This window comes from Prinia subflava, chromosome 17 (genome assembly GCF_021018805.1).
Source record: "Prinia subflava isolate CZ2003 ecotype Zambia chromosome 17, Cam_Psub_1.2, whole genome shotgun sequence".
In the NCBI taxonomy this organism is placed as follows: domain Eukaryota; kingdom Metazoa; phylum Chordata; class Aves; order Passeriformes; family Cisticolidae; genus Prinia; species Prinia subflava.
This window is the reverse complement of record NC_086263.1, coordinates 7,135,552-7,151,449: the sequence shown is the minus strand read 5'-3', so window position 1 is coordinate 7,151,449 and position 15,898 is coordinate 7,135,552.

Genomic DNA, 15,898 nt, shown 5'->3' with positions numbered 1-15,898 from the left:
CTGCAAACTAGTTGAGTCCTCATTACCTGACAATTTAATCAGTAACGTTAGCATGAAACCAGGCCTTTCCTACCCATCCAGGTGCACTAATGAAAGCCAGGACCAAATGAGGGTACTGGTTACACCCCATATCTGTACAAACTGCTGTCATACAAATGCAACTGGTGGATGCAGCAAACCCTTCTGCAGAAGGTGCACCATGAAGAGTTTGGCACAGCTCATTCAGCTGTGCAGGCCCTATCATGTTAGCAAAGCGTAAAAGAGATGTATTTGTCCCCAGTGACAGCCCTTTGTGACAGCCTGACCCTGGTTCTGGGCATTCTTCCTATGTCAGAATCTGCCAAATAAAGAACCCTGAACAGGCCATGCTCCCTGAACAGGCCCTTCTCATCCCACAGCCACACTTCTAACAAGATAATGGCAGTGTTCAACAGCAAGGTTCTCTCTAAATTTCATTTTTCACCTTCAGAGCTAAGGGACCTATTCAGGGAAGGGGGAGCTTTGGATTCAGACTAACCTGAGGCTGAGATAAGTTCAGAATCCTCATCTATTGCTCCCATTTCACATAACAGAAAAGAATGAGGTGCAATTTGGACCTCAGTTCATGAACCACTGCTGTACTAAGTCAGGTCCTTCACGGATGCATGAAGAGGCTCTGTATGTCTCTTTCTCTGCAGGAAACTTGAAGCTAATTTTTCATCCCTAAGCAACCATTCTGTGAAAGGTTTTAATTTTTATTAGTAAAGCTAGAATTCAGAGTTATAATCCAGTTTTTGTCTATGCATTTTGTAATACATTGCTACACACAGTTGCATCTTGTCTGTTTAAGTCAACTCTAGCTGCCTTCACTTGGCAACTTTTGCATTTACATGGTAAGAGGTATTATTGCTCTTAATAGGGGTTGATGTGCTGGCAGAATTAATCTTCTGAACCTGCACACCAAGCCTTGTGTGCATCTCTCACAATATGTAAGGCTGGGAGAAGAATATGTTATCAAAAGTGATTATTTCAGATCAAGAGAGAACGTGAGGTAGTGTTGCTGCTGTTTGATCTGAGGTTGGGCTACAAACAAGAACTGGAAACCATTAATTATCACAAGCCTTTCACTGAAGGCTTTCAAGTGGTCACTGAACTATGTGGCAGCACTATTTGATAAGGAAACAAGTCCTCCTCAGCAGCAAGTGTGTCAGTGAAGCCACTGACACTCCCTGAGCACGTTCTACTTCTTACTGCAGTTGGCCTGAAGTTCACTCTCTGAGATTGGGGCTAACACTGACATTTGGATCACAGTAGTTGTTTTTAGAGAGACTTTGGCCAATTTTAGTGAATATGTTCCTTGAAGTAATTAATCCCCAGAGGAAAGAGCGCTTTACCTGATACATATTGTTTCTTGAAGCAACAGAAACATCACAAAAACTCGGATAGGGAGTTTAAACTAGATGATCCTTGAGGCCCCTTCCAACCCAAACCATTTTATGATTCTATAATTAACTGTGCTTTTTTTCTCTGCCACTGGTGAAGAGAAGCTAGGCTTTGCTTTGTCATTACAGGGGTAAGAGAGCTCAAGGATGGCTGCTTTTCTTCCTCTTTACAAGGCAGTTCTAATCCTGCAGGAGACTGTACTAGCTGCTGGGCACAGAGGCAGCCTGTTGACTCTCTCATGTACTAAGAGTGAATAAAACATGCAATTGAAAGACATAAAGGTAGACTGGACTATATGGCATCAGTACTGGCTTTGCAAGCTGGCAGCTGCTTTCCACCACCCCTTTGAAGAGGTCAGGAGAGCTGTGTGGTATTTTCACAACTGCGGCTCTCCAGTGAACTCCTGCAGCCATCCTGACACACACCCCTCACACACAGCACCCCTCACACACACCCCTCACACACACCCCTCACACACAGCACCCCTCACACACACCCCTCACACACAGCACCCCTCACACACACCCCCCTCACACACACCCCTCACACACACCCCTCACACACAGCACCCCTCACACACACCCCTCACACACACCCCTCACACACAGCACCCCTCACACACACCCCTCACACACAGCACCCCTCACACACACCCCTCACACACACCCCTCACACACACCCCTCACACACACCCCCCTCACACACACACCCCTCACACACACCCCTCACACACACACCCCTCACACACACACACCCCTCACACACACCCCCCTCACACACACACCCCTCACACACACCCCCCTCACACACACACCCCTCACACACACCCCTCACACACACACCCCTCACACACAGCACCCCTCACACACACCCCTCACACACACCCCTCACACACACCCCCAAACACACCCCCCTCACACACACACCTCACACACACACCCCTCTCACACACACCCCTCACACACACACCTCACACACACCCCTCACACACACAGCACCCCTCACACACACACCCCTCACACACACCCCTCACACACACCCCTCACACACACCCCTCACACACACCCCCCTCACACACACACCTCACACACACCCCTCACACACACACCCCTCACACACACCCCTCACACACACACCCCTCACACACAGCACCCCTCACACACACCCCTCACACACACCCCTCACACACACCCCTCACACACACCCCTCACACACACACCCCTCACACACACACCTCACACACACCCCTCACACACACAGCACCCCTCACACACACCCCTCACACACACCCCTCACACACACACCCCTCACACACACACCCCTCACACACACCCCTCACACACACCCCTCACACACACCCCTCACACACCCCTCACACACACGCCTCACACACACCCCTCACACACACACCCCTCACACACACCCCTCACACACACCCCTCACACACACACCCCTCACACACACCCCTCACACACACACACCCCTCACACACCCCTCACACACACACCCCTCACACACACCCCTCACACACACACACCCCTCACACACCCCTCACACACACACCCCTCACACACCCCTCACACACACCCCTCACACACCCCTCACACACACACCCCTCACACACACCCCTCACACACACAGCTCACACACACACACCCCTCACACACACCCCTCACACACACCCCTCACACACACCCCTCACACACACACCCCTCACACACACACCCCTCACACACACCCCTCACACACACCCCTCACACACACACCCCTCACACACACACCCCTCACACACACCCCTCACACACACACCCCTCACACACACACCCCTCACACACACCCCTCACACACACCCCTCACACACACACCCCTCACACACACCCCTCACACACCCCTCACACACACCCCTCACACACACCCCTCACACACAGCACCCCTCACACAGCACCTCTCACACACACCCCTCACACACACCCCTCACACACACCCCTCACACACACCCCTCACACACACACCCCTCACACACACACCCCTCACACACACCCCTCACACACACCCCTCACACACACACCCCTCACACACACACCCCTCACACACACCCCTCACACACACACCCCTCACACACACCCCTCACACACCCCTCACACACACCCCTCACACACACCCCTCACACACACACCCCTCACACACACCCCTCACACACAGCACCCCTCACACACACCCCTCACACACACACCCCTCACACACACACCCCTCACACACACACCCCTCACACACACACACCCCTCACACACACCCCCACACACAGCACCCCTCACACAGCACCTCTCACACACACACCCCTCACACACACACCCCTCACACACACACCCCTCACACACACACACTCCTCACACACACACACCCCTCACACACACCCCTCACACACACCCCTCACACACCCCGCCTGGGCTCTCAGCCTCCCTGCCAAAGCAGCAGTGCTGGGGAGCAGCCCTGCTTTGTGCACACCTGCCTGCACACACACACACCTTACACCACTGGAGCTTTGGAGCTTGACTCCCTAAATCATTTGTGTTTGCAACATCATGAAAGGGTAACGCTGATTTGGAAAATCCACCTAACTGCCCCACTACATTTTAGGGGCCTTATTTCAGTTTTGAAAATGGGATCTATGTCCCTAATTTACTTTATTGCATTTGAAAATTAAATACGAAAGAATGTGACATTCTAAAAAAGAGACAGTCTAAAGTTTAGCCATGAAAAGTGTCCTTTAGGGCTGTAATGTATTTTGCCATTACTGCTTGGGGAATAATACTAAGGATGATAGAGAGCAACTTGCCAGGATTCATTAAGGCAGAGACAGCATGTGTATGCTGTGATGCACAGGACTCTGCACAAGCCTGCCTATGCAGAGCAAACTGTTCTGGTTTTTACTAACAGTGATTTATGAGTTTGTTTTTGTGGGTTTGTCTTTTTTTTTTTCTGTTCTAAAAGATGAATCTAAAAAGCACAATGCTGAGAGTGCTTATAACAAAGGTGCCCTGTTGAAAACAGCAAGTGGCACAATATTGTACAGCATGACTGTGACAGCAAAGGCCCTGAGCCCACACTGCTGAGTTAGTGGCAGGATTGTCAGCGTGTGGAAAACCAAAACCCACAGACAACACACATTCACTCTTTGATATGCAGAACTTTTAGACTCCACTACAGGTGATTTTTCTCAACCTGACACCAACTAAATGGTATAGAAAAGGAAATGTAGTAGATACACCACAGGATTGCACAGATCTTCTAGACTGAGCTACAGCTGAGACTGCAGCTCAACAAAATAACTGCTGCAACATTGCCTTGTAGCAAATCACAGTTATCCTGCCAGCATCTCACCTCATCTCATCTCCCTGGATGTCTTGTACCTTTGACACAGCTCATAATGAGTAGGGAGGGCTCCACTCCCAGGCTGTTGCTTGGCTTCAATGTGCACATTCAAAGTCCTTGTGAAAGACAGCTACTGCAGCCATTAGGATACTGAAGTCTGCATAAAGTCAGAATCCAGGTATAAATCTTACAACTTTCTACAAACAGCAGCAAAATACATTGAATTTTGAGTCTCAGTCCCCCAGTTCCCTTAGGAATTTCTGCCTAGCTTCTTCAAACCCCTCATGTTACACAATCTTTAGCTTCTTTGACTTTTAGTTAATATTTAGTTGCTTACCTACCAAGATATTTTTCATGTTTCTACACAAAATGAACATCACAATAAATACTGGTATTCCTCAGGCTGCTCTTCACTGTGTACAATGTAGTATTTTCTTATTAAATGATAATTTTGTTAGGTGAAATATTCTCCAAAGACAGCAGTATGGAGGAGTGTTAGCAGGAAATTTTCCTATCACCCCCAGATCTACTGATAATCACTGTTCAGTTACCTTTGGGGTTGCACTTTCTTGACAGGTTAATAATATAAAAATTTACATTTTTAAAAGCTATATAACCCATTGTAAAATCTATTCTCCCATTTTAGACATGTTTCCTTTCAAAATAGGAAGACAATACACGTGTATTTTCAAACAGATTGTGTCTTTATGGACTGTGAGTAAACAGGTAGAAGAGAGGAGATGCTACAGTTCAGTAAAGGGCAAATATTGAGTGTTTCACCAGCTCAAATCCCATTCCCCATATCTATAATATTCCAGCCACAACCACTGTGTAAGAATACTTTCTCATACAAGAATACTACAGAGGTTGAAATGCAGCCAATGCATTTAAACAACATCAGGGAAAGATGAAGTCGACTTTCCAGTATGTTCTATTACATTTGTTCTCTCTTCAACTGTGACCTTTGAGGACAAGTCAAGCTTCTGAAAAAAACAGAGAGCTACCAAACTGCTATTCTGTGTAAAATATTACAATAATCAACAGCCTTAAAAACTCTTTTCTATTTCTAATCTGACAATGGGAGGAATTCATATTGTATCCCAGATATATATTTACACATAAACACACAAGAAAAGAACAACCAAAAAAAAAAAGGGGAAAACATGGGCAAGACATCCTGGTGTGCAACTCCTCTTGTTAACACTGTCAGCATTACAGAACACTCCCCAGGGAGCAGCTACCAACACCAGCAGAAGTGAGCTGGCATTGATATGGTTAAGGAGCCAGGGGACATTACTTCATAAAGGTGAAATGTTTTTTCCTTTCTCTCCGCACTGTCTCTGGGGATTGGCTGGTTGGTTCTGTTTGGCTGGTAAATTTGGGGTTTGTTAATGTCGGAATGGGCATGTTCCTGTCGTCAAACAAAGTAGAGGAAAAACCAGATTATCAAAAAGAAATCCACTAGATAAAGAGAAAGATTACAAAACTTCAGAAGTGACTTAGCTGCAGTAAAGAAAAACATAAAGACTTGATAGCGCTGCCTGCTAATAACTGGAGAAGTTTTACACCATCTGCTAATTTCCCCTTTGTCAGCTGCATAAGGGAACCACATGAGAGACACCATAATAAACAGAGGTATTTTTTCTCTCTTGGAGATCATAAGTCTCCAGAACCTGTGGCATATATGTTCACTTACACCCAAGCTGTTAATATATACAAGTGAGAAGAGAACCAGTATTTTTATCAATGTGGAATAGCAGCTGAGACAGACAACACAACCTCCGCAGAGGGACATATCCATATGTTACACAAGAATAGATGCCAGAAAAATAATAGTGGTAGTGGCTTTTCTTGGAGAAAAGCATTTTAACTAGAGGTCAGAAAACAATTGTCCTATAGGTGGACAGGACTATATAAAACTGTAAAGACTCTGCAAAAGAGACATGGGATGAGATCTTAAAAAAGAACCCCAAAACACAAGACATCTGGAAAGTGCCTGCTTTGCATTAAGCCCCTGCTTCTATTATCCAGTTAGGACATACACTCGGTTCTGCCAAAAGCCCTGCTATGCATATACTGTATTTCTTGATCTTTTCTGTTGCCTAGTAAAGGTTTTTGAATTTGCTGCCAATTCAACCCCTGAAGCAGAGATGGGAATAGAAAAGCATCTTATCTCCTAGCATACGATTCCATATCGTGTTTTCTACTATTTTCAAGCTGTACAATCTCTCAAGCTGCATGACATGCCTGTTTCCCTTGGGAGACTATTTCATATACACCCAGAATCCTAATTCCTCTCTGCATATCCCTGCATGTAAGGCTTGAAGTTGTAATACAAAGGAGCTCAATGCTTTCATAAATTTTTGTCTTCTTCTTTCAGCAGAAGAATTGCCAGAAAGCTGTTTTATAAAGTTCTCATCCAAAACTTCAGACCAACTGGAATGTTAGCAGGAAAGGCACTTCTGGGGCTTTGTTGGTAAGCAGAGAGGATTTCTCCGGAGCTTCCTGATAAGAGGTGCAGATTTCTGCCCTGAGTTCACTCAGTGACATCTTAAAAATTGATGGCTCATTTCTAATGGTAAGGTCTCCAATTCAAAAGACAGCAAGAAGCAGCAGATATCATATACTTTATCAAGATTTCTTATTCTGGGTTGTGTCATTTTCATAATAAATTTGGGAAATGTGGGTTCAATTAAATAAGACCCTAATGGAAGAACACAATTATCAGTAACCTTATAATAAACCACACAGAGGAATCAGGCAACATTCTTCAAAAGTTTGCTTTAAACTATCAAAATGCATTTATGTTTCATTGCCTAAGTCAGTGAGGAAAAGTATTAAATTTACATGTACCTCCTGTCAGCTTAAAAAAAGGAAAAACCATATAGGAATCCAAAAGTGTTCAGCACATAGCACGGAGACATGAACTAAACAGGGTGGAGCACTGAGGATATTGCACAGTACCACACACACCGTTATTCTGTATGACAGGTGGGAATGAGGGCATAGACAGACAAGTTTCAGAATAACAGTTCAGGCAGCAGAATTGCAAAACACAGGGCTTGGAATTCTGACACTGTAAAAGCTGCCCATGAGTCAAGAAATTCAGATAGGTCAAACAGTAAAATCACCATCTTCCCACTCTGCTCAGATGTAATAAAGCCTCAGCTAGGATATTGTGCCAAGCCTTGGCCATCATTATTCCAGAGGTACAAAGGTCAACTGGAAAGTATCAGGGAAGAAAAAAATCAGTAAAGGTTATTATAACCTGTTATTACTTAAACAATCAGTATGAATAAGCAAAGGTGTAGAGAAAACAAACAGGAAAACAATGGAAGAAACTGCAGGTTTTTATGCTGCAAAACAGATAATTAAAGAGAGGTGTCATGTACAGATTACATATTTTGCAATAGAGCCACTGAAAAGAGGATAAAAGTGTTCATGTCTAGAATATGGAAAGAGTTAGGTCTCATTCTAACCTTCCCTGAGAAGGAAAGGCTCATGAAGAACTTCACAGAATTCCAGTACTTTAAAGGGTGGCTAAAAAGGGATGGATGCTGTCTTCTCACAAGGAGCCACATGGAGAAGGCAAGGTGCAGCTCGGTGCAAGTTGCATTGGGAGAGTTTTCATCTCAATAAAATAAACCTTTTTTTTTGTTTTTTTTTTTTTTTTACAGTGAGAACAATTGAACACTGCAGCAACCTTGCCAGGGATGTGGCAGAATCCCCATCCCTGGATTTTCAGGACCTGTGAACAGGGTCCTGGATCGTGTCATCTAGGCTCCCTTTTCCATTAAAGATTGGACCAGGTGTCCACTCAAGGTCCCTTCCAGCCTGGGTTATTCTGAGAGTTTTCAGCTTCTCCACTCATACCACTGGCAGTGCAGGTAAGGAGTGACATACATAAACACTGAGGCTGACACTGATCCCTTGATATTTAAAACACACAGAGGATTTTTTTTTCAGAAGACAAAATGTAGTCAGCAACTGACAACAAATCATGTTTTAGCTGACATTATTATATCTATGCAAAGAGCCGCTGAAAAGAATAAAATAATGTACACCACTAGAGACAGGAAAAAACCTCTTGTTGGTGTAAGCACTATTTAGTCAAGTATTAGAAGAAAACCCTTTTGAATGGCGTGGAATGACAAGCAATGAAATGCATTATATACAGAGGCTATGGAGTTTCCATTGCTAAATGATTTTAAAGAACCGTTGAACTGATTCTGTCAAGAATGGTTAGATATTTTTGAACTCTTATTGAAGAAAGATGGACCATTCTAGGGCCATTACAGCTCTCCTATTATTTTCTCTTCAAGGCCGAAACCAAAGATGGGGCAGAAAGACTTTTTCCCTAGGAATGAGTTTTTCCTCACGTCCTTTTCTGAGTTAGCAGCAGATGAAAGCTGTAATTAGGAGCATAAAGGTATCTGCTGTTTCCCCCAAGTTCAGTGTTGTTACACTGCAATTGCAAATCAGTGCATAATGTTGCCTAGACAGATTTACACAGCAGCTAAAAGCACATATATTCAGACACGCTACAGACTGTCTGGGAACAAAGAATCCCGAGGCACAAACTACTCCAACTGTCTTATTATACATTACCAATATCAACTTCACTTTTACATTTAACGGGAGCTCTTTCATTGCTGTCCTTCCCTGGCAGCCAGCCACAGTTTTTAAAAGGTCAAAATCCTCATCTTCAACATAACATCCCACACAGATGACGTGATCTCAGAGGTAAGGGAAGAACCTGCCTCTGCAAGTCAGCTTAGAGCTACAGTCTGAATAAATCATGACTCTGAATTCCGTGAAAGCACTTGAAAGGGCAGAAGAGAACAGAGAAGGGCGGTAGGACAGGCTTTGAACCAAGAAGTAAGATGGGGCTTCCAAAAACCACAGGTTCCATTGGACTTCCTCCATCATTCAGGATGAAACAGTTCGTTTTCACTGGTATCAGTTCAGTTAAAAAGTTAATTAGTTTAGTTTAAAAGATCAGTTATTTGTATAAAACAACCTATCTGTCATCTGACTCTCAGTTTCCTGGGCCAAATAATCTAGCCCACACTATTTAAGGGGAAAAGGTAAGGAAAGGAATACATTCCCAGCTGCTCCCAGCAGAGTTCATAGACAAACTCTAGGCAGGCCTGGCATGCACACACAGGGTTAAAGCTCCAAACATAAATTCACTGAGAATTTAGGCAATGATGTCACCATGACCAGAAGTTGGCCTTAAGATAAATAAATGGGCTTTTACTATTCCCTTCAGGCATTTGCTGTCCCTTGGCACCAAGATGAAATCATAATGCTTTGTAATTACAGATAAAAGGGATTTGACATGAAAGCTCTCCAAACAAGCCAAACATCCTGGAAAGTAAAAAAAAAAACAACAAACCACCAAACAAAAACCCCCCAACAACTTGCTTTCATGCTCATTCTCCAGAGTCAAGAATAACCATCAAGACAATTTTCTTATTATTAGCAGCTGTTCAGAAATCAGTGCTGGATTCATTAGTTAAATCAGTGGGCTTTCCCAGGGAAAAAAAAAAAAGAAAATTACGGAAAGAGGAGGATTTCAAAATAAATTAGTCAGACTGCAACAATGTCAAAACCATGAAACTCTATAGCTCTGGCACACAGAAATTACACAAACCCAAATCCCACTAACAAAAGATTGATTCTAAGTGTAACTGAATAACTTAAAGTATAATCAGCTATTTTTAAGTCACCACAGAGGATGGACTCATCTACAAAGATTCCTCTGAGAAAGATTCGAGGGACAAGGAAAACGTATGAGGAAAAAATAGGAAATGTTATGCACTGCTATGTCTGTAACTTGAAAACAACTCTAAATTATAGCTGAGGAAATGTTGCCATCACCCTACAAGGGACAGCATGAAAAAGTCTTTCTATTTTCCTATGACAAGATCATAAGGTGTATGAATAAATTCTTTAACATTACCTCTGTAGGCACTGGCACAAGAGGCATGTCAATAATATTTTTAAAACTCCTGCTATGGCATTTGTTGGTTGTCCGTGTGCTCTGTGAGAACGCCCTGGGGGTTCATTCTGCAAGGATTCACTTTTTTGACCTGGTTTGGAGCTGTGGGCTGCTGCCAACATCAGGCTCTCAGCTGCACAGAGACATTTCTAAAAGCCAGTGACACTCACAAAAGAGACTTCTCTCCCCTGTCAGGAGGCTCAGCAATCCAGGTTATTGGTATTAACCCACTACAGAGAAAATGCACTATAAAATAAATGCAAGTTGCATTTATATCAACAATACAGACGAGCACGTAAAGAGCATAGCCCAAAGCCATACTTACAAAGCCTATACATACTTTTATTGATGAAGTAGAAAAACTGTTTAAAAATTTAATTGCAAAGATCTCACATTTGCAACAGAAAAACCCCAAGCATGTTAATTCTTTCCTCAGTGAGTTCACCATTAGCAAATGAAGACCTCTCTAGGAAACTCAAATTAGCAGCAGCAGTGATTTTAATGCTATCCCTTTCATCTCTTAAAGCCTTTTCTAAAAAATTAGAACAAAAACAACTCTTAGGCTGAATTGTTTCCTTCAAGGTATTTTATCTTTAAAATGTGAAACACTTTGGCCTAAATAACAGAAACTACAGATGTAATTGCAAACATGCATCTAAAAAAAAAGTAATTATCTAGCATAAAACTTTGAATGAGTTGGGCCACTAATTTTCTACCTTCTCTCAATACTTACTTTGCCACTGTTTTGCCCTGCTAATGTTGTTTATATGAGAATCATTGTAAACCCATATTATGGTCTTTATTGGTAAAGTGTGAAGTGTGTTGAAAGAACTCTAAACCAGATTTTTATTTTCACTTCTCCTGGTGAGGATCCCTCTCCCTTGACAGACAGTGCCAAAGTAATGCCACATATCTGTTTAGTTTGTGCTAGTATCACCCACCACAGACAACCATACTCTGTAAACACTCTAGACCTGGTTGAATAAAATGAGATATAAAATATAAATAGCACCCCTACAATTCAGTCTGCAATGTAGAGATAGCTTGTTGATCTCATTAAACTATGCAATAGGTCATTTAGTATTTATAAATGTAAATGTAAAGCAATTATTCAGCCATTTCACAGGGAAATTGGTGATTTTTGTTGAATATTGCAATCATAATTTGAAGTTTGTATACACAAGCTTGGTTCTTGAAGAGAAACAAACTGCTGGAAGTATAAACTGGATCAACAGTCTAAGAATCATTGTCAATTCTAGAAGGAACGAGTCGAATGCTTCAGCACGGGTAGCAGCAGGAGCCCTTCAGAGGGGTTAAACTCCAAACAGGCAGCATTGTGGGCAGATGTCACCCCCCAGGCACTGCCCCTGGCCTGCCCAGGGCCAGCCCCTCTGCCCAGCAGGGCACTGGGGAGGCTCTGTCCGTGTCTGACCTGCCCCGACACTGGGGATGCTCTGGGCTGACACCTGGACTTGCTCTGAGCATTTATGGCACGGGGCTCTGGGCCCAAACACCTCCTGAGCCCCTGGGACAGCCAAATCCAGAGGATAACCCTGAATGTGCTGCACTGCCCAGCCCCACACCCTGAGCCCATGGGGACATCCAGATCCAGAGGATAACAACACCTGAATGTGCTGCACTGCCCAGCCCCACAGCACAGCCTGCTGAGCTCCTTCTGCTGGAGCTGTTCCACCCAAGACTGACTTCTCTGGCAACTTTCTTCTCTTGCAGTAACAGTCCTAACCTCAACAAAAAGAGGAATTGCCCAAAACCTTTTATTCTGTAGCCTAACATGCTAGCTGTTGTTGCATTAGTTTTGTTCATTATTTACATAAATTTACATAAATGTATATATTTATAATCTAAAATAGCATACAGTAGAAAATCCTAGCTTGCAGATGAAGTTCTCCATTTCTAATGTACCATTTCTCTTTTCCAATGCTCTGTATCTTCGAAGCAAATGAAGTTACCAAGTTGTAGGACAGTTGCAGACTTATTATTAAATATTTTCTCTTTTTTTTTTTAATAAAATGCCATTCCTTAAATATTCTGAAAAGGTAAAACAGAACAACAACAAAAAACCCCAAACAAAACCAACCAAACAAAAAAGGGAAAGCAAATCTCTGACTGCAAAAATAGAGAGCAAGTAAAAGAAAGTTTTTTCAAGCTCTAGCAATAGCTAATGCCAGTTTTTGAAACAAAATCAGTCACTGGTAGCAAGGGGTGGGTTCTGAAAGGCCTGAGCAACTTAAGATGACTTGGGATCCCTTAGTAGATCTTGATAGATTTTCATAATTTCTTAACTTTTTGTTCCTGTTTCTCCATAATTGTCAATTTGTACGAATTTTTCATTTTGGTAGTAACAATTTAATCTAAACAAATCCATTTTCAGATTGGAAGTGCAATCTTTACTTCTTTACTGGAGAAAATTGTCACTACAGCATTAATTAGTCTCCTCATTCTCTGTTAAACTGCTGCAGACTAAGGGGTTTACCACTAAAAAATATATAAGGAAGGAAGTTTCATTTCAGAGTGAGATTTTTCTAAAATTGTTTTTTTGGCTACTGAACTGAAAGAAAACCTGTAGTCTACTGCTGGAGGGAGCTCCCTCAAGTAGAAGACATGAAATCATGCTCACTCTAGTCATTAAAAAAAAATAAAAAAAATTGTTTGTTTTTCTTCTGTAACTAATAATAAAGGTAAACAGCTTGTTTCAACAGTCCCCCAAGAATGACTTAGAGCCATCTGAGGCTTGTAAGCTTTTAGATATGAGATTGCTCTTGATTTCAGTATTGGTTCTGTGTTTTAAAAGGATGGAAGGTTGCCCTTAATAACATGTTTTCACTTCCACACTTTATCTGTAGATGAGCTCTCCGTGATTTTCTCTCCATTCTTTGTTTTCTCTAAGTGACTTTGTGCACCCTGCATGCACCTCCAGCTTTTTGAGCAGTGGCAGAATACACGAGTGGATAAAACATGATCTTCAGTTAATGGAAGGTTGCAATGAAGACAGATCTTTCATAAATGTCTAAAAAGATGGATAGCGAGTCAGATAGAACTTTTTAAAAAATAGACAGTATCAATCTACATCATATCATTCCCTGTCAAGGAATGAGAGATCTTAAGTGTGTGTAAACAGCAATATTATTCATGGTTACACCACAGTGTAATTGCTTGCTGGATTTGAATGGGGTTTCTCTGAATATAAATGAAGAGACTAAGTGAAGATAAAGGAAGCATCTGAAACTAGAAACAAAAAACCCCTAAAATTAAAATGATGAAGTCAGATGCACTTCCTTTTATTGTGTGTATGAATACGAATGATTATTAAACCAGCCGATTTATAACAGTAGCCAGAATGGAGCACAATGCAGGGAGAAAAGGGTTTCCAAATTCCATTCTGCCAACGTGCCTCAGCCTTGACACCCAGCATTATTGCCAGTGGAACCCTAAGCCTCTTTTAAATAGAGTTTTGAAATTGCTTCAAACTGTATCAGAAAAACTGGTGATTTTTAGGAAGATAAATGATTGCAGAACCCTCACAAATCCATATCCCTTTGTGCCAAGGGAAATCTAATACTGAGGTCAGTGGTGCTAAGAGGCATCAACCAGGTCTGCCACATCTTCAGCATGTTGATTATTAACTGAAAATTGTAACAAGGAACAGAAGGCAATTTAATCTGCCATTGTCAGCGTGTTGCCGTGACTTGGAGCAAACCCAAGCGAGCAGCAACATTCAAGGAGTGATTCCCTGGTGCCAAACCCAGAGCCAGAGGATCAGGCCTAAACCCTGGGAGATATCAGCTGCTGCAAATGCAGATTATCAATACGTGCTGTGATCCACCTGAACTGCAGCCCTGTGTCAGCCTGGGACCTGATCCACCACACTGGCACGGCAGGCACCGGGACAGAAACTGCCAGGAGCCCTGGCAGCAGAAAATGTGGCCTGAGGCAGCTGGGCTGGGGAGGGAACCTGTGCTCCATGTCCAGGACAGAGGGGATGGGAGGCTCAGCACGACAGAAACAACAGAGCAGCCCACAACAGGTGTAGTAAACACAACCAACAAAAACAAACCACAAAAAAACCACTGTTTGTCTTCTTCCAAATGGGCATCTCTGTATGGAGCAGAGTTTGGGCTCATCCAGGCTGTCTGCCTCCCATATGGCCATTAGGACAATGTTAATAACAAAAGACAGCAGCAAAGCTGAGGGTGCAGGAGCCAGAAAGATCTCACCCCATCCCCAGAAAACCACACTGGAATCTGCAGTGGCAGGCCCAGAATAATGGATGGATATATTTGTGACAGCAGGTATGTAACCTGGGGACAGAGAGGCATTAATTAAATTGTCAGTCCATACCACAGCCACATTTCTAGAGATTAGCTGAGCTGGACACAGCTTCCCTCTGCTCTTCCACCTCCACCAGACAAGGAGCAGAAACTAGATTTTAAGAAAAGGCAGACTCTAACTTTCGCTTATTAAATATAATTACTTATGATTCAGCATGTTAGAAAACTTTTTAAATAATTTTGAAATATTTCTGCTCCAGGCATTTAAACTTTTCAAAGTATTTTAATTTTCTAAATTTAAAAATGAAAAGTTATCATATGATAAAATTAGATCTTCCTTTCTCTGCTTAATTAAGACTGATGAATCTGAACTTAAAAAACCCCAAACACCTGAGTTGAACAATTGTTCTTAAACAGCATTTCCCTATAGTGTTCTGTTTTGATATCCAGGCAACATTTGCCTATAGTTTTGTCTTGATAAATGTACAATTAACTCCAGCTCCTGACACAACAATATTAATATCTGAACCTGTCTCCATGGGCACACTTAATACCTGAGCAGGGTACCCATTTCATAAAGATGAAAGCAGGTCATACCCATTTAGCCTTCTTTCAACCCTTCTGAAATACAAAAAACTTTTCAAAAGAATCAAAGGATTCTAAAAGCTTTCATTTGCAGTACAGTATATATAGAGTTCAACTTATAATTTTGTTTTTCCCTTTTTTAACTCCAGCTGTACTTGTTTCCCTGTTTATTTGTACGGCAATCTGGTTCACACTGTTAGATGTCAGCTGAGGTGACTTTTTGTGT